The sequence below is a fragment of the Quercus suber genome, unplaced genomic scaffold, assembly GCF_002906115.3.
Source record: "Quercus suber isolate HL8 unplaced genomic scaffold, Cork oak 2.0 scaffold_17, whole genome shotgun sequence".
Lineage (NCBI taxonomy): Eukaryota > Viridiplantae > Streptophyta > Magnoliopsida > Fagales > Fagaceae > Quercus > Quercus suber.
The window spans coordinates 535360-561895 of NW_027069482.1; the positions used below are offsets into that span (position 1 = coordinate 535360).

The following is a 26536-nucleotide window of genomic DNA, read 5'->3' on the forward strand; positions in this document are numbered from 1 at the left end:
TAAGTTCTAAGTTGTAGCCTCGAGCTGATGGGCCTTTCAAGGTGCTGCAATGGATTGGTGAGAACGCTTACAAGATTGAGCTACCAAGGGATTAAGGTATTTCACCAACCATCAATGTTTCTGAACTTTCTCATTTCTATGAAGATCAAGAAGACCAAGTGGACTTTGAAGCAAGTCCTTTTCAACCAAGGGAGTTTGACATTGGAGTGTCCCAATTTCCAATAAACCCAATTTGATGCTAAGTTTGGCCCAGATTTTTTTTCTTAAGGCTAGAAGTGCAACCAATTATTTTGAAAGTTTTTCCTCCAAAAAATATCATTAATAATTTATAGTTTCCAAATAAGTCAAATAGCCTTAATTAGTAATTCCTAGGGAATTATCAGACTTTATGTTTTAATTTTCCTAGGCAAACAAGTCTTTTATTGTGTTTCTAGTTCCTGAGTCAAGTTTGACTTTGGTCTTGCAAAATTTAATGTTTTAATTACTATTTTCATTTTCCTATGCTTAAAAAGTTTTTCTAAGCTTTATATAAGTCTTTGTACATAAATAAATAAAATTAGAGTGTATTTTCAAATTATATTGCCTTTGTGCTTCAGAAAATGGATTTTTTCTTTTAAACTTTTATTCCATTGGTGGATTCCTTGGGTGGTGAGTTAGGGTTTTGTATCTCTTTTAGTGGTGTTTCTGTATCTCATAGAATGGTGAGTCATTTATCTCCTTTATTTATTAAGTGTTTGGTTAAATTATCATTTTATATTATATTCCAGCCATCCATCATTCAAATATCGAATTAGTTTGGGTTTTCCCTTTCTATTCTAGAATTTTTATCATCTATATTTTTGCACAAGATTAGCGGACAAAATTGGTAAATGCCCTGTTTGGGCAAAACTAGCAGGTGTTTGCCCCCTTTTCCAAACTAATTAGGGGAATGCCCATGTTTTGTAACTCAACAATAGCAAAGTCGATATTTATTGAAAAACTCGATCTTCCTATAGTCGAGTTTTGTGTGAGCTTTCTGCCATCCTGGCAGACACGTGGCTTTTTTCAATTAATCGTGTTTGCAAACATAACTCGGTAACTTGTAAATCGAGTTTTCTGAAACTGTTTTCCTTAACCATTTCAAACCCCAACGTCTCAGAAATTGTACAGTCTCTCCTGTATACTCTCCCTTGCTCTGCCATCACTCTTTCCTGTACTTTGCCTCAACATCTCACTCTCCGTTAGTCTTACTTTCCCTCTACACTTTCCCTGTTAGTCTCACTCTCCCTCTACACTTTCCCTGACCCTCTCACTCTCCCTGGTGCTTCCGTCGAATCCTCACTGCCGGCGTTGATTACAGGTACGTTGATGTTCTCTTTCTCTTGTTTTGTGTATCACAACTGATCTAGATTAGCCTTGCATGCATCTTGTTGGTTTAGAAAAAGTCATCTGGATTACAGGTACGAAGCAATTTTTTGTTGTGTGTGGGTATTTTGTGTGCGTATTTTGGGCTTTCAATCTTGTGTGCGTATTTTGTGTTGCCTAAATGCTATAAACAACTCCAACTCCAATGAAGGTACCTACGTCTTCCTGATTCAGTTACAGTTTCTTGTTTATATGGGTCGTCTCATTTACAGTTTCCTTGATCTCTGTGTTTCTTGGTTCAAGAATTTTAGCTTCAAGTAGAGATTTTTGGATGATGATGTGAAAGATGATTTTTGTCCGTGTCTATTGGCAAAGTGCATTGTTTGAAAATTACTGAAAAGTAGTAAATTTAATAATAAAGATGAGAATTTTGTTGTGTTTTATATGCTGCAATGATGACATTATAAATGTAATGTGATTGTTTTGTTTAAATACTTTGCATAGTGTGTAAAAATTCACTTGTAAAAATTCCCTTCTCATTCCCAAATCTAACTGCTTAGAGGAACCTAGTGTGAATCGGAATACTAATCTTGTGGCCCGTGATATGTTGTAATCCTCTTTTCCCTTCAATAAATGACCTTTGGGTTGGATTTCTCAAAGAAAAAAAAGATGATACAGAGTTGTTGAGAAACAATTTGAATAGTGATAATTAAATGAGCATTCAGGCATAGTTGCTACTTCCAACAGAAACAAAAAGGATATGGTGCTTTATTTGTGATTTTATGTTGAGCACCAGTTTCATTTATAATTGTGTTGTGCATCTTTGTTAGATGAATTGCTCTTAAGTAATTAAACAAGGATGTTATTGCTCTGCAGGAGGGATTAGGATCTCTTGTACTTATCCTAAGAACTATAAAGGATCTTAATCCCTCAAAGTAGAGATGTTTGCATGGGATAATATAAGCATTTAATTAAAATTGTAGTTAACATTTTTATAGACATGCCATGGTGAAACATCATAAAAATGAAGACAGTCCCAGGTGAGAAAATAAAGCAATTGCTTGTTTTCATGACAATAAATTTTGTGCTATCACCAACTTAACCATTTCATCAAATCATTTGTTAATGTCATGGTCATCCATATTGTCGCTAGGGTGTGCATCTAACCTACCAATCCTAACCAAAGATAATGGATTCGTTTTTTATAAGTCAGTTTGGGTTGAGACTTTTGGGTTGAGATTTTTGTAAGAAGGATGTGCATATATAGAAGCTTGTAATTTCCATTTTTGTTATCTTGAGATGATTTACTTTACCTTGGTATTATGAATATGTCATCAAGAGTTTTGTGTTCTGTGACCAGCAGCTCGCCACTTGTGTGAGTTGCCTTAAATCGAATCCCCCATCTCTTCCCTTCATTTCTCTTCAATTGACTGATTTATACTGTTTCTTTAAATTTATAAAGAACATTGGATGACACCATTTCATACGTGAATTTTGAGTTTTGACCCATAATTTGATTACTATATGGTTATGCAGGACTGCATGATTTGCTATTGTAATTACATCTTGGCATAGAGTGAATCATTAATAATTGCTAACAATCTATTTGCTGCCATGTCAGATATGCAGCCACTGGATAGAGTGGAGCCTGGACCCGATGATCGTACCCAATTGAACCGGCAGTCGGATCATCGGTCAACTCCGCTTTGGAGGCACGCCGCCAACGAGGTATGTATTTGTATTATTAATACATCTTCGTTTTATAATTACCTTGTGTGTACTACCTAACACAATGCTCGTCTGTGTGAAGGAGGTGCTTGGCATCGTAAAGGTTTGACGCCGTAAATGTGTACTGCCGCAGGGTGGGCTAGACCCACGTATCACGCAGTACATAGATGCAGCAGGTTTCACCGGCTTGTTCATGGTTCCCGATGTGGAAATCGATCACGCATTGATCATGGCCTTGGTTGAGCGGTGGCGTCCGGAGACACACACGTTCCACTTACCCAATGGAGAAATGGGCATCACCTTGCCAGATATAGAGGTGATGTTGGGGATTCCGATGGATGGGTTGCCTATCACTGGGAGACAGACATGGACTGAAGTCTGTTGTGTCGACAGTTGTTGGGCCATCAACCTCCGCCCTCGATACCCAACTCAAACACGTCTACCCTTACTGGGGCGAGGATAAAATACAACTGGCTTGCTGAACGGTTTGCCGCTCCCCCAGCTGCAGACGCTGGTGATGAAGTAGTGCAGCAACATGCCCGCTACCACCTACTTGTTTGGATGGGGGCCATGTTGTTCATGGACAAGTCGGCGAACCGGGTCTCACTCCTGCCTCTGCAGCTCCTCAACCCAATTAGCAATGCGAGACAATATAGCTGGGGTAGTGCAGCGTTGGCCTGGCTCTACAGGCACCTCTGTAAAGTATCGAAGAAGGATGCGATGCAAATTGGAGGAGCACTAGTGCTGGTGCAACTGTGGGCCTATTCAAGGTTCCCACGAATATGCCCAATTGCGAGGCAACCTTTACCGCCAGTGCACTCAGGGACCCTTGCCATTAGGTACGTTCATCAAGTTCTCATTATTTATATGTAATAATATATTATATATAATTAAAAATATGCGAAACTAACAAACAAACGAAACTTTGCTAATGCTTATATGGATGTGAATATAAAGCAAAGTTTGTTAACTATAACTGTAATGGAAGAGAGAGTTCAATAATGACATTGTTCACAGTTCATCACATGAAAGTTCACTAACGAGCATTTGTTGAAACCCCATGTTTGCTAGGTGGAGCGAGCCAAAGAGCACTGCAGAGCATGCCACACATGTCCTTGTTGCGTACCGGACGTCACTGGCTACACTACGGGCGGAGCAGGTATTCGTATTTACCACTAGGATATTGGCTAAAAAAAGAAAAATATGGCTCCGAGGATTTGGTTGCTATCTGAGTTAAGTTCCAAATGACATTTAGACATTCATTTTCAAATGCAATATGCCCCACCCCCACTAGACTTGGACTCAAATATCAAGTACCATCAACTAAAACCCATATCCAGCTTACCAAAATATAATTCATTATACACACAAACCACAATGGAGTCCAATGGAACTGAAAATTGATTTAATAGAGGTAGTGGGGGTGTGGTATCTATGATGCAGCTAGATAAGATTGATTTAAGACTACCTTGCTATTTTGTCTATTCAAGATTTAATTGGGGTTCAAATATGAAGTCCAATGGAACTGAAAATTGAGTGGTTTAAAGGCCCAGTTATATTTGCGTAAGGGTTAAAAAAGATATTTAATTTGGGTTTGTATTTGTATTTTAAAAGTTATGGTAAATTTTGTCGATGTAGACAAAATACGTAGTTTTTGCAATCGTTGTGGATTAGGGATATTTTGGTAATTTAGTTGAGTCAAGGACTTTCTAGGAGATCCTAAGTATCTTAGTTTTTATTTTATTACGAGTCCTAGTAAGTCTTTTTATTAGTCATTACCTTATTAGGCTTTTAGTTTACTAGTCAATGCACCGACTCTCATTACTATTGGTTGTACTACTATTAGTACCAGACTGAGTCCTGTCTTGACTAAGATGGATATCCAATGAGTCAAGTTTCAAGAGCAAGAAATTTTTGGTTGGAACGTGTAGATTGGGTTTTGGGTTACTGTATTTGTCTGAAAATGAACATTGGAGAAAATGTTCACACTTGGTTTTCTTTAATGGATGGACTAGACTTCATGCTTCAATCTTATAATATAAGACCCATGAAACAACAACTAGACATTAGCCATTGAATTGGTTAATCAAAGTTGACTTCCATGTTTGATAATCACAATGGAGTATCAAGATGCATGTGTATCTATGAATAATCAACATGATTGGCTTGAAGAGCTATAACATATGGTTGGATAAGTATAGATTAATGTTAGCAAACTACATAATTAAATGTAGAAAGAATCTTAAATGATGGTAAGAATAGTACCAATCTTAACACACTTATTGCAGCTGTTGTTTCTTGGTATTGGCCATTTTTTCAAATGGATGTCAATAATTTTCTTAATGATGATTTGAGTGAAGAATTCTACATGCAGTTTCCTCTGTCATCTTCATCATATTGTATTTTTTTTTTTTTTTTTTTTTTTTTTTTTTTTTTTTTTTTTTTTTTTTGAGAATCACTACTTTGAACTTTATTAAATAGTAAGCAAAACAACCAGATAAATAGCAATGGTGTGTGATAGGACATCTTCCATCTACACTTGAAAACCAGTGACATGTTGTGCATGTCAAACTAGATTGTAAGCTACAATATTCCCTTCTCTACGAGCATGTGGAAACCTAAAACAATGAGATAAAATTGCAAAACATTTAACCTTATGACTAAATAAACTAAAAGAAATCAAAGAGAACGAGTCGGAATCTCCTTCTGGGATGGCAACAATTAAACTCAGATCAGCAACTAACTGTAGAGCACTCGATGTGGCCAAAGTTTCAAAATCCATGACAGTTAAGGGAAGAGGGATGATTTCGACCCTATGCCAAGCCCTACCTTGGCAATCTCGAATGATCAATCCAATCCCAGCCTACACTAATTCTGACTGGGCATGAGACAATACTAATTCTAATTAATTGTTGCTTCACCATAGGTTTTTATTTTTATTTTTTTAGTTGTGATGGTTGTTGCAAGATATTGGTGTCACTCTCTCCTCTGCCACTTCTTTCTATTGTGATGGTTGTAGCACGATTTAAATTGCATACAAATGACATTTTTTTTTATAAGCAAACTAAATGTATTGAGATCGAGTGTCATTTTGTTCGTCATCACTAGTAATCTTCTTCAGGGTACTTTGTAGCTTCACTCCATGTCATCTTGAGACTAATTTGCCAACATGTTTTTTACTAAATCTTATCCATTAAGACAATTTTGTGACCATTTGTCCAGACTCAAGGTGTGCTATAACAAAGCAACTTGAGTTTGAGGGAGGTTGTTCGATTATGTTATCCCTAGACCTAAGCACATTTTGGCCCATTGCACTTACTTTATTCTATGATTATATTATGTACTATTAGTTATAGACTCTACTTGTATATATTATAGGCTTCCACTATGCATTATGAAAGTTACTATTTAGACCCTTAAATGGCTTAGCTACCAATTTAAATCAATTGCTTCAAATATTAATTGAGTAATTTATCAGTCAATGTTTGAGTCATACGAATAATGGATAAATAACTAAATAAAATAACTTATATACAGAGAGACAACATTCGTTCACCAAGTGAAAATCCAAAATTGTAAAAACACTTTGAGAGTGAACCCCAATAAGCAAATCCACTATAAAAGGATGTTGTTGTATTAACGGTATTCACATGACTTCCTATACATGTAGTTGGAGTTGAAATAATATACTGAGTGGAAAGAACAAATTTTAACCTTTCACGTTTTAGCTTAAACACCCAAAATTTCAATTAGTTATGTATGGTGTAAATGAAACAAGGGAAAATATTAGTGTGTTAGTGTACGGTTAGAATGTCAATGAAACCGAATTAAAATATTAGTGTGTTTGGCGATAAACCTATTTCCTTATTGTATTTATTTAATTTTTTTTTTAAATTTCTGTTCTTTTTATCTCAACCTTTTCGTAATAAACTAGATTTTAGTGTTTTGTATCTTATATATCACATTTAGTGTTTTGTATCTTCTATATTGCAAAAATTGGTTTTGCACTGCTTCATCTTTGATATGTGTAGTTGCTATGAAAAGCCTCTATTAAGTGTTATATTTATATGCAACACGTGAAATTTATATGCATTTTTCTGGTTATGGGGAATAAGTCGATGTTGTCATAAACCTGCTTGTGTTTAGATGTTTCAAATCCGAAACTGCAGTGTACTAGTAATCAAATTGCTGATAAATTTTGTTTAAGTAACGGTCCATTTATGCAGATTATGTGGGAGCCGTACACGCATGCACTTGGCTCCCTGCCTGCATATTGCACTGCTGGCGAACATATTTGGAGGGCCGTTGTGCCATTGATATACTTTTGGATAGTGGAGGGGCATCATCCTGAGCGGGTCCTCCGTCAATTTGGAATGAAGCAACCAGTTCCAGAGGTCATGGATACGTCATGCGACCTTCACAAGATATCCTTCCAGGGTAAATGGGACAAGGATTGGGTGGCAGAACATGATCCCCGTATTCAGCAATGGGGCAACCGAGGGCAACTTGTTCACGCTGCCCCTCTCGTAGATGGTGATACGACGTAACTCATTGAGTACATGACATGGTACAATGGTAGCACAAGGAGGTACATAACAGTAGAGTCTGCGTACTGGGAACTCATGGTAAGGCAACCATTCCTGAACCTTTGTTGAAACCATTGTTTGATTAAATATCTTCAGCATGTATATCTGGTAATTAAAACTTCACAATAATTGTTGTCATTAACTGAAAATGAGTTGTATCTTTCATTATATTTTAAAGTGAGACACATGCTATGATTTAAGTTCTTCATAAACTAGTCGCTAACCCGTGCGATGCACGGATAAGCTATTAATATGAGAAATTAAAAATACACTTTTGACATTGTAAGTTTAGAGTTATTTCATTTTGGACTGTTTAAAATCCTTCAAGTTTCATTACGTTGTAACCAAAATTACTTTTAAGTTCATAAAAAGATAATTTCACATGACCCTCTATTATAGTTTTGCATCATACCTGCGTTCCTCTGTTTATGACGCCCTTGTTTTGCAGGTTTAGACAATGCTTCGGTCTCTACAGAGGTGCGACTGAGGGTCTGACATGTACAATGACCTTAAGTTTACACTAAAGGTTGTGGACGAGTTGGGACAAATTAAATTGGTGAATGCACTCGTAGAAGCAGCCGACATTGATACACAGGCCCCAGGTCGCAGCAGGCGAAGTGGTGGGTCTCGAGGGGGTCGACGCCGTGGAGGTGGTTGTGCTGGTCCCGGATGTGCGACTGAGCCGGAACCCATCTACGAGGAAGGGGATGAGCTGGGTGCAGAAGCAGAAGAATCATGGTTTCAGGGTGATTGGGTATACACCACCGATGATGCTGTTGGGCCATCCCATACTTTGTCCTGTGGTGCTAGCTAGGAGTACAAGGCCCCTCGACAGTCCCCCCGTATGTTGCCCCCAGTGTTCAGTGGATCCGCCCGTGATGGTGGATGCATATTTGTCCCCATACTAGGCATGCCCACCCCACCTCTTGTGCATGCGGAGCCTAGCATGGGACCTTCACCTCCAACCCCCCACGAAGAGGTTGTACAGATTGAGCAGATACTGAGGACATTCAGCCAGTGGAGGGTTTGCGGAGATCTCGACGCCCTCCTGCGCATGCTCCCGATTGCGGGACCGGTGACGGTATCTTTTTCCTCTACATTGTCCATCGTATTTAGCTAATTGTACTGTGAATTTGATTGAATATGTTCATTTAATTAAGCTGTTGTGTCTGATGAAATAGGTAAGATGAGACATGTGAGGGCATATGGGCGGAAACGAAAAGGCCATTGAGCCCGAACTTAGTGTGTTGAGAATGAACAGGTGAGTTTGCAATTGATATGTTAGGAAGGTCATATTGTGGTATGCCTGAAAAAAGTTGGAACTTCTTATTTTTCTTCTGCTTCCGTAAGAATGCTTTGGAACATGTGTGCATGTGCTGAATTAGCAACATGTGTGCACCTTAAGGCAATATCTGTACATGGGATAACATAGGAGAAGAGGACTAAGACTTGGTGATATTTTCTGGCTGTATTAATGGTGTGGAGGATTTTCTATATTATTTTTAAAATGATTTTGAACAATGATAATTTGTAGCATCTGTTTAGTTCACAGTTTTTATAGCCTGGATTTTTATTTTCTGTTCTTACATGCTTGCATTTTGTTTGCTTTAAAAGGTTGGATGGACTGCGATGTTGTCTACAGTTGTGCAAATTTTTTTTTATTTATTTATTTTTTATGATGGAATGCCATGTTGTCTTTGGCAAGATGCTATATGGGATGGATGTTGTTTACAAGAGTGACATAGAAGTATATATTAGTTATTGTTTTGGGATGTTATTCTATTTGGTCAAATATTATAAATTTTACCATTCATCTAGAGATGGTGTCTTTTGGAGAAGTCCTCCAAACTCTTACCCATGATCCAGCTGTTTCTAAGTAATTTTTTTAGAACAATGCTTACTCCTAAATCTGTGTATATTTACGAGTTTTTTCTTGATATGCAGAGGATTAAGAAATTTAATATTTTTTAATTGGATAATTTTAGAAATATGTTTTGAACCAGTTTAGTGTTGGTGTCCTATAAGCAGTCAATGGTACTATGGGATCAATCTTGCACATATTTCAATTCAAGCCAGATTACAACTTCAATTTATTTTCTATAATTTAAGGAACCTCCTTTTCCCATCCATTTGTTGAAGCACAAATTTATGGAGTTCTCTTTCAGATAAGACATTTGGGTGTTTTTTAAGAAGAGTTACTGAATCAAACTGAAAGATTAGGACAGTCTGATTTTTCCTCTGTTTATCTCATATTTTCCAGCTTAATTGTTTCAATTGACATATTTGGGTTTGAATTGGTTTTTGTTCAGGATTCAATTGACCTATAACCCTATTATGATTCCATTAATCTTTTTCAATCTTCTTCCGATAGCCAAATAGATAGAGTTCTCTTTGATTTTTGTTGTGTGCTATGTTTTGTAATCAAGTTGGCTTATTTCTGTTTGTGAGGTTTTCCAATTCAGTCTGTCTAACTCAATGATTACATTGTCTTGGTTTTGATGGTTTTGAGTTTTATTAGTGATATTTTGTAAGTGTTGATCATGCTTTACAAAAAAAGAATTACTGATTCCCACATATGAAGTGCTATTTATACCTAAATTTTTTATGTCTAGAAATGGTACTCTGTAGGTGAAGCATTTGTAATTCAATAGTGTTTCATTTACCCAACCAAAAAAAAAAAAAGTTTATAGTTAAACATTAGGGAAATTCCCATCTGGGGTTTGAGGTTTCCTCCTGATTGTAATGTCATTGAGCATCTGTGTGTCTTTGTTTGGTATTTTGGAGTTGAATTTGATGGCTGCTGATATAAAAATTTAAACATTTTGTACCCAGTACTACAATGATCTTGGTTTAGAAGACTACATGTCATTATGTATCAGATATTAGACTCAGGATAAATGAAATGCTCCAATACTAGGGGCTTGGGGGGCTTCAAAGTCAGATTTAAGTAATTTTTCAAAATTCCCACCTTAAGTTGACAAGGACAAAATACTGTGTTATTTTGTGTGTGTGTGTTAGAGAGAGAGAGAGAGAGAGACAGAGAGAGATGTTTAACTGGAAAATAAAGACACTCGCATTTTCCTCTATTTGCTTTAAGACTAACGATCAGCATGGATTTGTTGGGCTATGGAAACATATTACCGTCATGGCTGGAAACTGTTATCTCTAAATTCAAGATCCCCTTTGGCTGTGGAAAATTTTTATTTGAAGAAATTGATTTACTCTTTCTAGAATGTTTGTGGCAAATTTTTGATTTAGAGAGTTTATAACCTTGATTTGAATATCTTTTGTGTGTGTGTGTGTGTTGCTTGGAATCAGTGTTTTAGCTTTACATGTGAGCTTTTACTTGGTAATATTATTGCTATAAATCTTACCTTTAGTTTGATTAGGCAGTATTGTTTATATGATATGATTGAGTTTGGTGTTTTTTTTTTTTTTTTTTTTTTTTCCATATAATATGAGCTGTAATTATGGAACCTTCATTCCCAACAAGCTAGCATTTGAACAATCACATATGGCATATCCCAAAAAATGCCAAATAAAGAAACACAAAAGATCACATATTTGACGCCACAGAACAATGATGTAAAAGATTTTCCATTGTCTCTCCATTATTCTTACACAAATTGTGCAAGATTACTTGTTCTTGACACTATATGATGGCAAACCATTACAGAGAAGCAAGGGATTTGAATATACTTTTTGGAACCTTGAAAAGATTCTAAAGCTGAGAATTCATTAATGGGATCAAACGAATCCTGTTGTGAGTGGCTGGTACCCATCACTCTATCAGAACATCAAAAAGTGATGTGGATGTGTGCGGTGGTGGTGGTGGGGGGTGGTGGTGGTGGGATGGGGTGGCACACTGGGGTGGGGGGAAGGGTGCTGAAATTGTGGATAGTTTGTCACTGTAAGTTTTGTAAGTCAAAATTAATGCAAATAATTTATAAGACATTATGTATAGAAGTCTAAAGGTTCACTGTAAGTCCAAAACTTTTTATTTTTATTTTGCAATCATATTTGTTTGGTGAGAAATTGAGGGAAAAGGGAAGGGAAAAAAGGGTTTTGGATCCTGGGAAAGAATGAGAAATCTGAGGGCAGTACCGTTAAGATATGATAAAAACCTAAATAGTCGAAGGCTACGCCCCAGCCAATTCAAAAAATTGTATCAATCATCCTCTAGAGAAAGAGTAGAAGAAGATGAGAGAACGATCTCACTACCCTGTTACCTTGCAATTCAAAAAACTTGTTAAGCAGTCTTCTTTTTGGCTTTCCTTTTTCACTGAATTTTTTCCTTCTGTTCTTTGCCATTGATTTCAGGATCAGGTACTAAGTTTTTGCCCTTCTAATTGATTTCTCATAGTTCCAAAAACTCCCCTACAAAATTCTCTAAGAAGAAAACAATGGCTGTCTAAGTGGGTATGTGTTTCTTATTTGAATTGTGATTGTGGGAATTATTGTTGATTGAAGAGATTGGCAATAAAGATTGGGTTTCTAGGGTTATTTTTAAGAAATTTCGAATAAATTTTTTGGGGTGTTTTGTTTGATTTGTTTCATGTGTTAACTATTAATGATTTGGGATGTCAGAGGGGAAAAAATGTTTGACAATGAATGAGGGAGAGCAAGGAAAAGTGACGTAGTAAGAGTTGAAGCATTGCAACTTGCAAAGCCAGTTTGTGGATCATGGACTCATGGAATGGCTAATGTAATAGGTATAACCTGAAAACATGGAATAATGTACAATATTTAAAATACTAAGAACTACAAGTGGAAGAAAATTATAGCATTATGAAATAAAATAATATCAAATAGGGACAAACTAGTCATAAGAATAATGAATATTAGAAGGCACATATTAATGCTTTGTGAGATCGTGGCATATCATTTGTGAAAATATGACATTCATAAGTGCCATAGCTACTTCTATGTTGCATTGTAAAGTTATCATTAGTTTTGAGTTTAAAAAAATTGTTTTTATTGTGTTTTAACTCGATTTTATTTGCAGATAATATTCATCTCATATATATATATATATATATTTATTGTTCAAGACTGTGTTTGGTTCTAAAGTGATTGTTTCACTCTCTACTATTTAATTACAGTCAAATTTCAATCTGAATAATTGCAATTGTTAATTTATTTTATGCAATTTCTATCTATTCAAGATAATTACATCAAATTTAGGCATCTACATCCCATTGTGGATTTCCATAGTAGGTATGTAGGTGATTTTGCTGCTAACTTTGAGCTTTAATATTTTTGGACTTCAATGGGGACTGCTCGATGGAATCTAACATAAGTTTACATTTTAAATGTTTTGAGGCATGAGGAGTACTTTTAGAAACGTGATCATGCACTTGAATTTATTGTCTATATGAAGAGGTAATTTACCCAATTCAATTTCTTAATGCTTTAGAATTTATGAAAAAAAAAAATCTTAATGCTTTAATATGATTGCCTTTTGTTGGATTCACAAAATCCTATTGATCACGGGCGTTGAATTTTTGTAAGGTTTTAGTTGTAAACGATTTCTTGGCTCGGTTGGTTTGCAGCAGTTTTGTTGCTTTTTGGATTTATGCAAAACCTATCTTTTCTATCCGGGTTTTCACAGCTTCCTTAAAATATGTATTGTCATTATATGTCATTCTATTTATTTGTTTATGCTAATCTAGGCAGTGGCAACAGAAAGGCAGGAGGTGAATGTTGTGACAGATTACATTCTAAAGGTAATAACAGCAAATTGTTGAATTGATTATGAAATTGTTTAGAACTTATCAATATAGTTCACTTTTATTCATTTTCCACATTGTTTTCAGGTTTTGGGATTGGAAGTCTGTGCAGATACCTTAGTTGGGAATCAAATGTTAAGGGGAATATTTGGAGGGCAAAGGAAACGAGTTTCAATTGGTAAAGTCAAATTTGTAGTACATATGTACAGAATCATATTCTCTCTACATCTGTATCAATAATATCTAATACTAAAATTGTAGGTTAGATGTTGGTTGGACCACCTAAAGTGTTATTCATGGATGAAATATCTACTGGTTTGGATAGCTCAACAACTTTTTAGAATGTGAATTCAATCAAGCAATATGTTCACATTAGAACCAAACATTTCTTATTTAGTTTTTTTATTATTGCATGGGTTTGAACATGAGAAATGAAATTATTGTAATTGCATATTATTTAAATATGTATCATAATATAATAATATATATTTTGCAAAACTTTCTCGTGCATCACACGGGTTAGTGACTAGTACTATATATAATAGCAGAAGCCTTTTAAGGAGGTGCTGCCACGTTTACAATTTCAAAGGCGATAATTTACAATCTTTCACTCTGTAAAACACTGTTTGGAGCCTGTGGGTATAACAAGAAACTAACCGCTTTAAAAAAAAAAAAAAAAAAAGCAAATTGCTTCACGGAGAAAGGAAAAAGAGGGAAAGAGAGACAGAGAAATAGAGAGGCAGAGAGAGTTCTCCGTTCCCTCGCTAGACTTAGAGCACCGCTGCAAGCAGAAAGAAAAATCTATGGGCATCAACACCGTTACGCTATATACCTGCCACCATTAGATCGTGAGAAGCAGCTCCGGTACGTTTTTCTCTATATTTTTAGATTTGGGTATGAAATATTACCTTTTATTGATTTTCTTTGTTGGAAAGGTTTAGATTTGATTTTGGTTTTGATTCATTTTTGTTTCATGCTTTTGGGTTGTCCAGGTAAATGTTTGTTTTGTCAAATTTCCGATTTATTTTGATATCACTAAGCCTTTCCCTGTTTTCTAATATTTGTGTTCATACTTTTTTTTTCCTTTTTTCTTTTTGGGGTTTTGATTTGGAAAACATCTTTTGATCTGTTTGGCAGTGTTAAAACACCTTTTCATAGCCTTCAGCATAAAAGAAAACCAATCGCTTAAATCAGTAAATTGCAAACAACTCGATAAGAGAACAGAGTTCGTCGGAATTGTAACCCATTAGCTTAAAAGAGAATTTTCTGGAACCATCACTATCGGTTTCTCCACCACTGAATACAAAACCCTTTGGCATATTTTTCTCACAAGTTTCACATGCTTATGTCTTTCGGGGTACGTACCAGATCGTTGGTAAGATCACCTTGAATCCTCATTCTTCACTACTCCCTTCCTATTTTGTTGTTGTTGTCCTAATCTACTTGCTTATGAATAATTTGTGGTTTTTCTTTCCAACATGACTTTGAGGCTCAAATATTTGTAGGAAATTGAGAAAACAAACAAGGACACTGGGGAAATTACTAGATTTTCGATTTGGGGGTTGTTTTTAATTTTGGGATTTGGGGGTTCCTAATTAGGGTTTGCTGCAATTATAGATATTATTTTAGGGGGAACCAACATATTATTAGAACTTGTTTTTTATTTGTGACTTGGGTGCTGATCTAGGTCTAAGTACTCAGAGTTGAGGTTTTGCATTCCTTTCACCAATTAAGTGAAAGTTACTGCTTCAAATTGGTTTAAACATATTGTGATGTGAATTGTTCATTGTCTTTGTTATTATGTGGATGTGTAAACTATTTATTGTGTTTCTGCTATTATGTGGATTGCTGTTGTATTTTGGTAATTAATGTTATTGCTTGAATATTAATCATTAATACCATCACTATAACTGGAAGTATCTCCCATCACTATCACTATCACTACTTTTTTTTTTATATCAACTTTAGCTTTGGGAAAATTTTTGTTTGTTAATATAGTTGTCCAACCTGGTAAATGCTATGCTTGTGTCTTTTGGATATTATTATGCATGCCACCAATTATGGCCTTTCACAAATTTAGAAGAATAATACCTTATTCACAGTGATGTGATCTTTTGCCCCTATTTGTTAAATAAGTGATTGTGTACTAATTCTTAACCAAATTATTTGACTCATGCAAATTAAGGCTATTTCAGTTATCTTTGTGTTTTAGATCTACATGAAGCTACAAGAAAGTTGATCTGGAAGACAGTATATGACAAGGCATTGCATCTTCTACGTTTATAGATATGGTCTTTTCCAAATTTCAATTTCCCTTGATTGATATGGATTAAAATTCAGATTGACATTGGTTTAAATAGAACAGAGCCTCAAAGTTGAGTTTTTATTATATTGTTTCATTGTTTGCTCTGTTATGGTAGTGTGTATATATACTGCGTTTTTAGCTTCCGTTGCCCTTATGGTAGTGCATATATATTGCACATTTTTATACGAAATTGTTGCTTTGTAAACTGCTCTGAATCAAAAATTGTGTCACTTCCTATTTTGGTGAGCCTCTATTGAAAAAAAATATGAATTTTATTAAATGCAAAAGGCACCTGTGAGCGTATCTTTAAGTACTTCAATGGTAATGGTGATGAAAAAAATCTCATTCTGGCCGTTTGGATCCTCCCCAGGCATGTGTAGATAGAGTTAAAAGCGAAACATTGTGCCTTTCATGTCTTTAGGATTTAAAAAAATCAAGCATTGCACTCCTTGTTTGAAAGAAAAATGCCTTAGGAACCGTTACATTTAAACCAAATAATGCTTAAGTGGACTGTTGTCTGCTAACTTTTATCAATAAACACCGCTTATTAAGTCTTTCAGTCAGTTAATAGAAATCCGAAACAACGTGATCTTAGATAGTTGAATTAACTACAATGGCCATCTTCCATTTAAAACCTCTCTCAATTTATACTTACCTTTTTAACCATTTTTTCCCTACAAAAACAGTGATTTGAAAAAGAATACCCTTTACGTTTCTTTAAAAAATGTCTTCTATATTGCAACACATATTGATGACATGCGAAGTCAAGAAATACATTTAAAGATATAACGTAACAAACAGGGAAAATAAAAAATTCCCACGCATGGATGGAATAGTTGTCATACGACCAAAGCTGACTGAATAGGATAATATGGAGGGAATAGAACATACTGGACCGAATAGGACCAAAGTGGATCGAATAAGACCAAACTAAACAGAATAGACCAAATAAGACCAAAGTAGTGCTGAAACCAAAATATAGAGTTACTTCCCTTATATACACATTTGCCAGTCATGGAGCATAATAAACGATGATACTTCTACTTAAAACCTTTTGCAACAAGCCAAACCTATTACTTCGTGCTCATTTACCCGTACCTTGTCTCCTCGGTGCATCACCTTCATCATCCCCCACAACATGGGCCACCACTTCATTCAACATGGTCGCACTCAAGGTTGCAATCCTCCTTGCGTGGTCACGCTCCTCAATGGCAACTTCCAACTGATACCTTAACAATGTGTTCCTAAGGTCTCCACTGCAGTAGTTGGTTCCTTCGCTTGGAGAAGTGCTCGATGGAGTTGAGGTTAACATGTTTAGAGTTGCCCATGATGCGGACACACCACCCTGCATGTCCATACCATTACAATGCAAATACTCCATGTATGCAGCTTCTGCTTCCCTTCGATCTTTATATGACTTGTGATTAGCATTTGGGAACTTATGAACTTGTTTGCTCGCATCTATCCAACTGTTGTATATGCCTGGAACACGGCCGTTAAATACAACATAGGTACGTCCCATCCCGCTGGACAAATGTCGTATATGGTGGGAAGTTATTGCACCAAAATGGTGGATGCATACCATTCTGGTTATTGTTCAAGTCTAGGTTTTTATAGAAACAATCAACACAGAACTCAATTATAGTAGACCTACGGGTTAACAAATAACTCGATTATCACAAAGGTGAGTTATTAATAACTCGATTCATCATTTATCGAGTTACTAAACTGCCATCACATCAGTAGTTGTATCCGTAGTAACTTGACTACCTATATATCGAGTTATTCATTACCTCGCCTACCTGGATATCGAGTTACAAATGACCACCTCACCACATTTCAGAACCCATGCACATGTCTGGCAATAATTGTGCTGAAGACAGCTACTGTGGGTTCTGGAAAAAAAAAAAAAAAAAAAAAAAAAAAAAAAAAAAAAAAAAAAAAAANGAGCTGAACAAGTATTCCTGTTCCTGACCATCTTCTTTCTCCCCATTGGATCCTCACCAAGTGTGACAAAATAATTGTTGTGGTCCCTTTCTTCTTTTTTGTGGCACATACCATATTCACAGGTATATCTTCACTTTGAGAAATCTGTGATTACACTTGGATTGTAGTGTTGGTATAAACATGATTACCTTCAAAACTATGTCTGTGTCATTGTGTCTTTGTGTGTAAGGAACAGGAATACTTGTTCAGCTCACAGGCCTTTTTTTTTTTTTTTTTTTTTTTCCAGAACCCACAGTGGCTGTCTTCAGCACAAGTATTGCCAGACACGTGCATGGGTTCTGAAATGTGGTGAGGTGGTCATTTGTAACTCGATATCCAGTTAGGCGAGTTAATGAATAACTTGATATATAGGTAGTCGAGTTACTGCGGATACGACTACTGATGTGATGGCAGTTCAGTAACTCGATAAATGATGAATCGAGTTATTAATAACTCGCCTTTGTCATAATCGAGTTATTTGGTAACCCGTAGGTCTACTATAATTGAGTTCTGTGTTGATTGTTTCTATAAAAACCCAGACTTGAACAATAACCAGAATGGTATGCATCCACCATTCTGGTGCAATAACATCCCACCATATACGACATTTGTCGAGCGGGATGGGACGTACCTATGTTGTATTTAACGGCCGTGTTCCAGGCATATACAATAGTTGGCTAGATGCGAGCAAACAAGTTCATAAGTTCCCAAATGCTAATCACAAGTCATATAAAGATTGAAGGGAAGTAGAAGCTGCATACATGGAGTATTTGCATTGTAATGGTATGGACATGCAGGGTGGTGCATCCACATCATGGGAAACTCCAAACATGTCAACCTCAACTCCATCGACCACTTCTCCAAGCGAAGGAACCAACTACTGCAGTGAAGACCTTAGGACCACATTGTTAAGGTATCAGTTGAAAGTTACCATTGAGGAGCGTGACCATGCAAGGAGGATTGCAACCTTGAGTGCGAACATGTTGAATGAAGTGGTGGCCCATGTTATGGGGGATGATGAAGGTGATGCACCTACGAGACAAGGTAAGGGTAAATGAGCGCGAAGTAACAGGGTTGGCTTGTTGCAAAAGGTTTTAAGTAGAAGTATCATCGTTTATTATGCTCCATGACAGACAAATGTGTATATAAGAGAAGTAACTTTATATTTTGGTTTCAGCACTACTTTGGTCTTATTTGGTCTATTTTGTTTAGTTTGGTCTTATTCGATCCATTTTGGTCTTATTCAGTCCAATATGTTCTATTCCCTCGATATTATCCTATTCAGTCAGCTTTGGTCGTATGACAACTATTCCATCCATGCGTGGGAATTTTTTATTTTCCCTGTTTGTTACGTTATATCTTTAAATGTATTTCTTGACTTCGCATGTCATCAATATGTGTTGTAATATAGAAGACATTTTTTAAAGAAACATAAAGGGTATTATTTTTCAAATCATTGTTTTTGTAGGGAAAAAATGGTTGAAAAGGTAAATATAAATGATTAATATTCAAGCAATGACATTAATTACCAAAATACAACAGCAATCCACATAATAACAAAAACACAATAAATAGTTTACACATCCACATAATAACAAAGACAATGAACAGTTTACATCACAATATGTTTAAACCAATTTCAAGCAGTAAATTTCACTTAATTGGTGAAAGGAATGCGAAACCTCAAATATGAGAACTTAGACCTAGATCAGCACCCAAGTCACAAATAAAAAACAAGTTCTAATAATATGTTGGTTCCCCCTAAAATAATATCTATAATTGCAGCAAACCCTAATTAGGAGCCCCCAAATCCCAAAATTAAAAACAACCCCCAAATCAAAGATCTAGTAATTTCCCCAGTGTCCTTGTTTGTTTTCTCAAGTCCCTACAAACATTTGAGCCTCAAAGTCATGTTGGAAAGAAAAACCACAAATTATTCATAAGCAAGTAGATTACGACAACAACAACAAATGATTCAGTTAGACACGAATGATTCAAGCAAGATGCCTTCAAATGACAGTCCCTTTATGGATGCAATATCAACTCATTTAGCAAGCCACACCTCAAACATCCTTTAACAAGTCTGAATTGATGCACATATGTTTTGTAGTCACCAAACTTGCAAGAGAAGCTTGGACTAACTCTCCTCACCAAACAAAAGGCATGGTTATGAACCAAAACTTCAACAGCAAAGCTTGATTCACTAGTTATCTATATAGGAAAACTCTTGTTGTAACCTTGAAAATCACTAGGAGATAATCTTTGCATGCACAGTGACGCAACCCTACCACAAACTAAGTATTAAAAGAGAGGTCAGTCATCTAAAGATTTTGCCACAGTTGGAGAACCACACCAGGCCTTTTCAAGTGTCAAATCCACACAAAAAAGTGTTATCTACATCAAAGTTGACATGAATAGCAGTCTATAATACCATTAGGAAGCTCATCCCTTCTTTAATTTAGAATTACTGATTTAAGAAGATATGATGATTAAAGGAATAGAATTGCAGGAAAAGAAGCTGTAAAGGAATAGCAATTGGATCAACTAGTGCTCCAAAACTGTGTCAATTTACAACAACTAATTGAAAATAGGAAATGATAGAAAAAGATCCTAGAATATGAAATATAAGGTAAACACCCCTAGTAGTTGACCCACAAGAAAGTAGAATGCAGAAATTCATGTAGAAAATCCCAAATAGTTGAGATAAGATAAGGCTTTTCAAAAAAAAAAAAAAAAAACAAGGGGTCAATGGATCAAACACAGCAAGATTAAAACCCTAATCAGAGTGTGCTGCTCTGATACCACTTGATAGGTCACAATCTGAATGACCCCTTGTGATTAACCCTTAATTAATTAATTTAGCCAAGTAATTAATTAATCAATTAATCATGCAATTTTATGGAAGCACAAACAAATCACCAAATCACTAAATATGCAGCGGAAAATAAATAACACGGTGATTTGTTTACGAATGGGGAAAAACCCTAATGGCAAAAACCCTACCGGGTGATTTTCAGGTCACCACTCCCGAAACTCCACTATTATCAAATCAAGCGGTTACAAGTAAAGGAATCCCAAGTACCTTACAACCTACAGTTGAACCCTTACCCCAATACCCAATTGGACTTGATCTGTAGTGACAGTCTCCACCTTTGATGCACGGCTCCCAAGTACGTGACTAACCAATGCGCGGATCCAAGTACGCGACTTCAGAACACCAACTGATGAAGAATGGTTGGCTGCAAAGTTCTTCAGATCATCCTTTCTGATGAATAGCAGGAAGATGCTTGGTTACAAAACCCTATGGTGCAAATACACTGCAACTTCTTGATGGAAGATGAACTAGGTCAAGAACTTCGTCTGTTGATCACAATTTGCTTAAACAGAGATTGCTCAATGATAATGCAACTTGTGTCACCCAAAACGGCTCTTAAAATAATCCTTTTATATGTTTAGGGTTAGAAGAAAAGAAGGCCCAAAAACATATTCACGGATCCCAAGAAAATCAGATTGGAAATCTGACTTTTTAAATCTCGACAGATAGCAGGTGTCGAGGTAGCTGTCGAGAAGGGTCGAGCTTTATAAATTTTGCACTTCAACTTGCTTTCTCTTGGACAGACTTGATGACTTCAACACTTGACCTTGAAACATTGTTTCTTGAAGTATTAAAAACACCTAGAACTACCCAATTACAAGCAGAGTGCGTTTTGTCAAAGGATTAGCCAATTTACATAACTAAGTGACATATGTTCTTAAACAAGTTAAAACATATATGTCCTAACAATCTCCCCCTTTGGCAATCCGTGACAAAACCACAACAAACAAATGAGCATATGAGAGAAGTCATAAATCACTCAACTCATATTCACTTGTTGAATACAATAAAATCTATCCTAACACAAACTCTTGAAAAACTTTGCAAGAAGAGAGCTTATGATAAGTAGACTTTGACAACCTGTATTTCTGAAACACTTTAAACAAAACTCATCAAGGCATCTTGTGTGAAACAGAAATAAATAGATTGCATACAAGTATAAAGAACATGTGTATAAAGATAGAAAAGAAACAACACATGAAGAGAGAGGTGAAAGAAACATACATCAACATATATAAGAGATAAGATAAGTACAATGTATGTAAAAATGGTCAAAGGACCTCATATACAAGACCAATGTATCTAAGAGATAAGAAAAAAAAAAATATAGCCTCACTACATCCCTCAAAAATATGACAACACTCCCCCTATCAAAAATGTCCTATACTAACTCTCCCCCTAAGATGACTACTCTCATAGCCCAAAACTACTCCCCCTTTTTGTCACGAGTGACAAAGGGTAGAGTGTCATGTAGACATCTCATCGGCAGAGCTAGCATCCCCATCATCATCATCATCATCATCCTCAGAATCTGACGCTGCTGGAGTAGATGGTGAAGGAGTAGCCTCTGGAGCAAATCCACCCATGATCGCCTGCCGTCATGCAATACGACCCACACGAACATTCACCTGATACAACTCAGCAGAGAGTGTATCAAGGCGAGTGTCCATGCGCTGTAGCTGCGTCATAATATCACCAAGGGATACATCGCTCGAAGAGGAAGAAGGAGCAGATGTAGATGGAGCTGATCTGGATGGCGCTGAACGGGAGGGAGGAGTGGCACCTGGCTGTCTCGACCTGAACTGCGCCTCACTACGTTTTACGGTAGCGGCGTCTATGGCAAATATGTGTGTGAAGTGGTCGGACACAGGAAAGGGAACAGAAAAATGGCGTAGAATCCGCGTGATAGCAGAAGGAAAGATGAGCTTATCACGGGACGCCGAATCAAGATAGACCTCTATGATAGATCGGATGAAGTGAGAAGGGAAGTCTATGGTAAGATGCTCAAGCAAAGAAAGCAAAAATCGAGCACGAGGCTCTGTGATAGAGTTATAGTGAGAAAGAGGATGGAGAACAAAAGTCATCACCATGTTAATGAATCTAGGACCTTTAGCAAAAGGCCTACATGATGTGAACTGATGCTCACCCCAATCAGCAGGGCGCTCACAAAAAGCAGAGATGAGCTCATCTTTGGACACAGTCCTCAGACGCTCACAAGAGGGGTAATCTGGAAACTCTATCCTAGGTACTCTAAGCACATCCGCAACAAGTTGCGGTGTGACAGGAATGCGCATACCTCGAACGCGAGTAACAAAATGAGGTACTGAAAGATCAATCCCGTGCATGTTGGAGTAGAACTCCTGTATCAGCACGAGAGGGCAAGTGACCGGGATGTCACACAGTGACCCCCATCCCCTACTGTTAATGACAGAGGGAAGGTCAGTATCGGCGAAGTCCGCCAGAATAACTTGGCGTTCCGAATGAACACCTCGTTTAGAAAAGTTCTCCGAAAATGCCTTATGAGCATCTCCATCACGGAACCGAATGTTAAAGGGAGTAGTATCTGAAGAAGTAGAAGCTCCAGAACGCAGAGGGTTCCGAGCAGGAGTAGATTTACGTTTGGGTGCCATAGACACGACTAACGTAAAAGAATGAGAAAAAGATAGAGAGGGAGACAATCAGAAAAGTCCCAACACAGTTCAAATATATCAAATATGTTGAACAACAAGTACGTATGCATGGGAATGCATGAGCATGTGACATGCAAAGGAAAAAAAATCATGGGCTCAGCCCAATCCAATCCTAGCAGCACACAAACATAAAGCACACATCTAAATGCATGTAAATATCATTATAATGCAAATGAAATGCAATGTATGACATTTTGAAATCATCTAAGTGCAAACCCAACCCAAAATTTGAAGAAAAACTCAACAATTTTGAAAAACCCCAAATTTTTATGAAAAATCCCAAAAACTAGGTTTTCAAACATGAAATGCATGAAAAAGGAAGGGAAAAGTGATCTTACCAAGAGATTGAAGCAAGGAATGAGCAAGATCCAAGTGGGGTTGAAGATTTAGTGAGAAAATCAAGTCTGGAAGATGAAAAGCCACGGACAGATCGAGTGAGATCGAGAGAAATGAGTGAAAAATCGCGATCTGCTCTTAAATAGGCACCTCAGTAATTCTCGACAGCTGAGGTGTCGAGAGGTATCGAGGAAGCTGTCGAGGAAGGTATCGAGGAAAATGCCTTCGACAGATGCAGGTATCGAGAGGTATCGAGGATCAAGGCCAAATGCAGAATCAAGAAGCTCGATCGATCGACAAGGTATCGAGAAGCTGTCGAGAGGACAGAAGAAATCTCGATCGATCCACAAGGTATCGAGACAGGTGTCGAGAAAGAAGACTCAAACAGCATAAGTGAATCTCGATCGATCCATCAGGTGTCGAGAATCTATCGAGGGGACAGAGACTTTCTCGATCGATCCATCAGGTGTCGAAGAGGTGTCGAGATTGCGATAAGAAACAACTTGAGAAGCTCGACAGATGACAGGTATCGAGGAGGTGTCGAGGGAGGTGTCGAGCCAGCAGTAAAAACCAGTTTTTCGAGAAAGGAAAAACACAGACATGAATGCAATCCAACACACATCTCAACCAAAGATCCACTCAACATATAAACCTCTCAAAAACATCTCTCAACAAGAAAATAAGCACAAGGATCATGCAAAACACACACACACACTAAACAAGTCTAACCAATTTTATATTTCAAAAACAAGTTATGACAGTTTAGTGAGCATACATTAGCACATGTAAAACCTTTGTGATGGCCAAATCACATTGTACCTGCACATGTATCAAAAGTAGCAAAGAATATTGCGTGTTGTGTGTGAAAAACATCGCAAGATTGCATATGTGTATAAATGTTATGACGATCTGAGATATGAGAAAATAACTTTTAACTCACACACAATCATAACTGTTTGATGGGGACTATCACCTTCGAGGTACATCCTATAACTCCCACATCTCCTAGAATACACGCTTGCAACCATATTTAAAGCATTTTTAATCTTTTTGCTTTTTATTTTCTTTGCATGTTTTCTTTTATTTTAGCATATCATACATGGGTATATAAAAGAGAGAAAAGAAATACCCAAGATGTTAAGCATTTGACATCGCACTTTTGCTATGCCGAAGCATACGAATGTCTTTGACACTGCACTTTTGCTATGCCGAAGCATACAGGTGTCATATTATGATTGGCGGGCACCAGTGGTGAGATGGTTATTTATGCCTTTCTCTTAGGATTTTCTAGTCCTACCCGTCAAAAAGAGTGATATGAGTGTTAAGTTTTAAGAGATAACCTAATCTTACTCATCACAAACAAGAGCCACAAAGCTCACTTGCTTAGTTGTGCATAGAGATGCTCATCTAAGCTACAAGAGATACAAAGTTTAGAAAACTTTGTTTCATTGGCCATCCAAGGTACACAAGTACCAAAGTACACAAAACACACACTGTTTTTGTATTTTTCTGATTTTTCAATTTTTTTTTTTTTTTTAAAAAAACATAAACAAACTGAAAGTAAATACACAAAACATGTTAAACAAAATAATGCAAAAACTAGACTGACTCAGCAGAAAAACAAAACACACAAGGAATGCAAGACACAGAAAAACAAAAAGAAAGAAGAAGGTGATGAAATCACTTGAAGTCCTTTTTCTTCCACACCTTGGAAGAGCCTTTCCTTTGATTAAATCCTTGAACCGGCGATGAGGGGGAAGAATTTAACCCGTTCAAGTTTGAAAGGAACATGAGGGCTTTCAGAAGATCTCCAAGAGGAGCAAGAGAGGATTGAAGCTGATTGTGGCTTCCAGATGCTATCATGCCATTGCTCTGTTGAGTGGCTAACCACTTATAGCAATTTGGTCTAGTATGACCGGCAGCTCCACAATGATGACAGAGATGCTGCTTCTTTTGTTTAGGCTTTTGAGAGTTAGCCTTCTTAGCCCTAGGGTTTTTAGCATCTTTCTTATCTTGCTTAGGGGGTGCTCCTAAGATAGATTTACCCTTGTCTAAGTTCTCACTAGCTAATTCAGTTTTGACATCAATATTCTCAATTTCAGTATTATTAGCAGGAGGAACAAAAACAGTATTGCTAGTAGAAGCAGTATTAGAGAAAGAAATACCATACCCCAAACCAGTTCGATCCGAAGCAGATTTCTGATTGCTAAGCATCTCATCAAGCTTTGCACTTGAAGTCCTCTCTAGTTGAGCTCTGACTTGAAACAGCTCTGCTTCAAGCTTCTTGGTCTTCTCAGCCAAAAAGGTGTTTTCAAATCTCAGTGCTCCAATAGTTTGATTCGCCTCATCAAACTTTGTGGACAACTCTTCACGATCAAGTTCCACATCACTGAGCTTCTTGGTGGCCAGCCTGTATAATTTCTCATGCTTTTCAGAGAGCTTGTAAAGCTTCTCATAGGCTGAATGGATATCATCTTGATCATCCATTTTCTCAAATTTTGACTCCACCAGTTCTTCTTCTTCATCCACTTCTTCAACAATCCCTTCAGTAGGATTGACTGTGGCAGTGAAGGCATTTAAGATTCCGTCATCCTCATTGTCGGAATCATCTTCAGGCTCAGTGTCACTTAGAGTTGCAGCAAGTGCCTTGCTTTTCCCAATGCTCTTGAGATATGTAGGACACTCATGTTTCATGTGTCCGAACCCATGACATCCAAAGCACTTTGGTCCTGCAGGAACAGTGTACTGACTTCCATCCTTAGCATCCTTCTTCCCTTTGTCTTGGCTTTTAGACTGAGAAGAACTGAACTGCCTACGGTCCTTGTCGAAGCTCCTTCCATTGGCATTCTTCATAAACTTCTTGAACTGCCGAGTGATGTAGGACTTCATCTTAGAATCTTCATCATCGGAAGACTCATCTGTATCACTGTTCTTTGCCTTCAAGGCCATGCTTTTAC

At 37.0% G+C, this 26536-nt stretch overlaps 2 long non-coding RNA genes across 2 annotated transcripts; both read left to right on the plus strand.

Moving 5' to 3' along the window:
• The first annotated feature begins 8659 nt into the window (after positions 1 to 8659).
• On the plus strand, positions 8660 to 12365 carry LOC136061850 (uncharacterized). Its single transcript, XR_010623709.1, has 3 exons — positions 8660 to 8739; positions 8840 to 8919; positions 12246 to 12365. It is a non-coding gene; the product is annotated as an uncharacterized LOC136061850 (long non-coding RNA).
• Positions 12366 to 13264: 899 nt separating this feature from the next.
• On the plus strand, positions 13265 to 13779 carry LOC136061851 (uncharacterized). The gene is made up of 2 exons (XR_010623710.1): positions 13265 to 13384; positions 13475 to 13779. It is a non-coding gene; the product is annotated as an uncharacterized LOC136061851 (long non-coding RNA).
• Positions 13780 to 26536: the final 12757 nt, after the last annotated feature.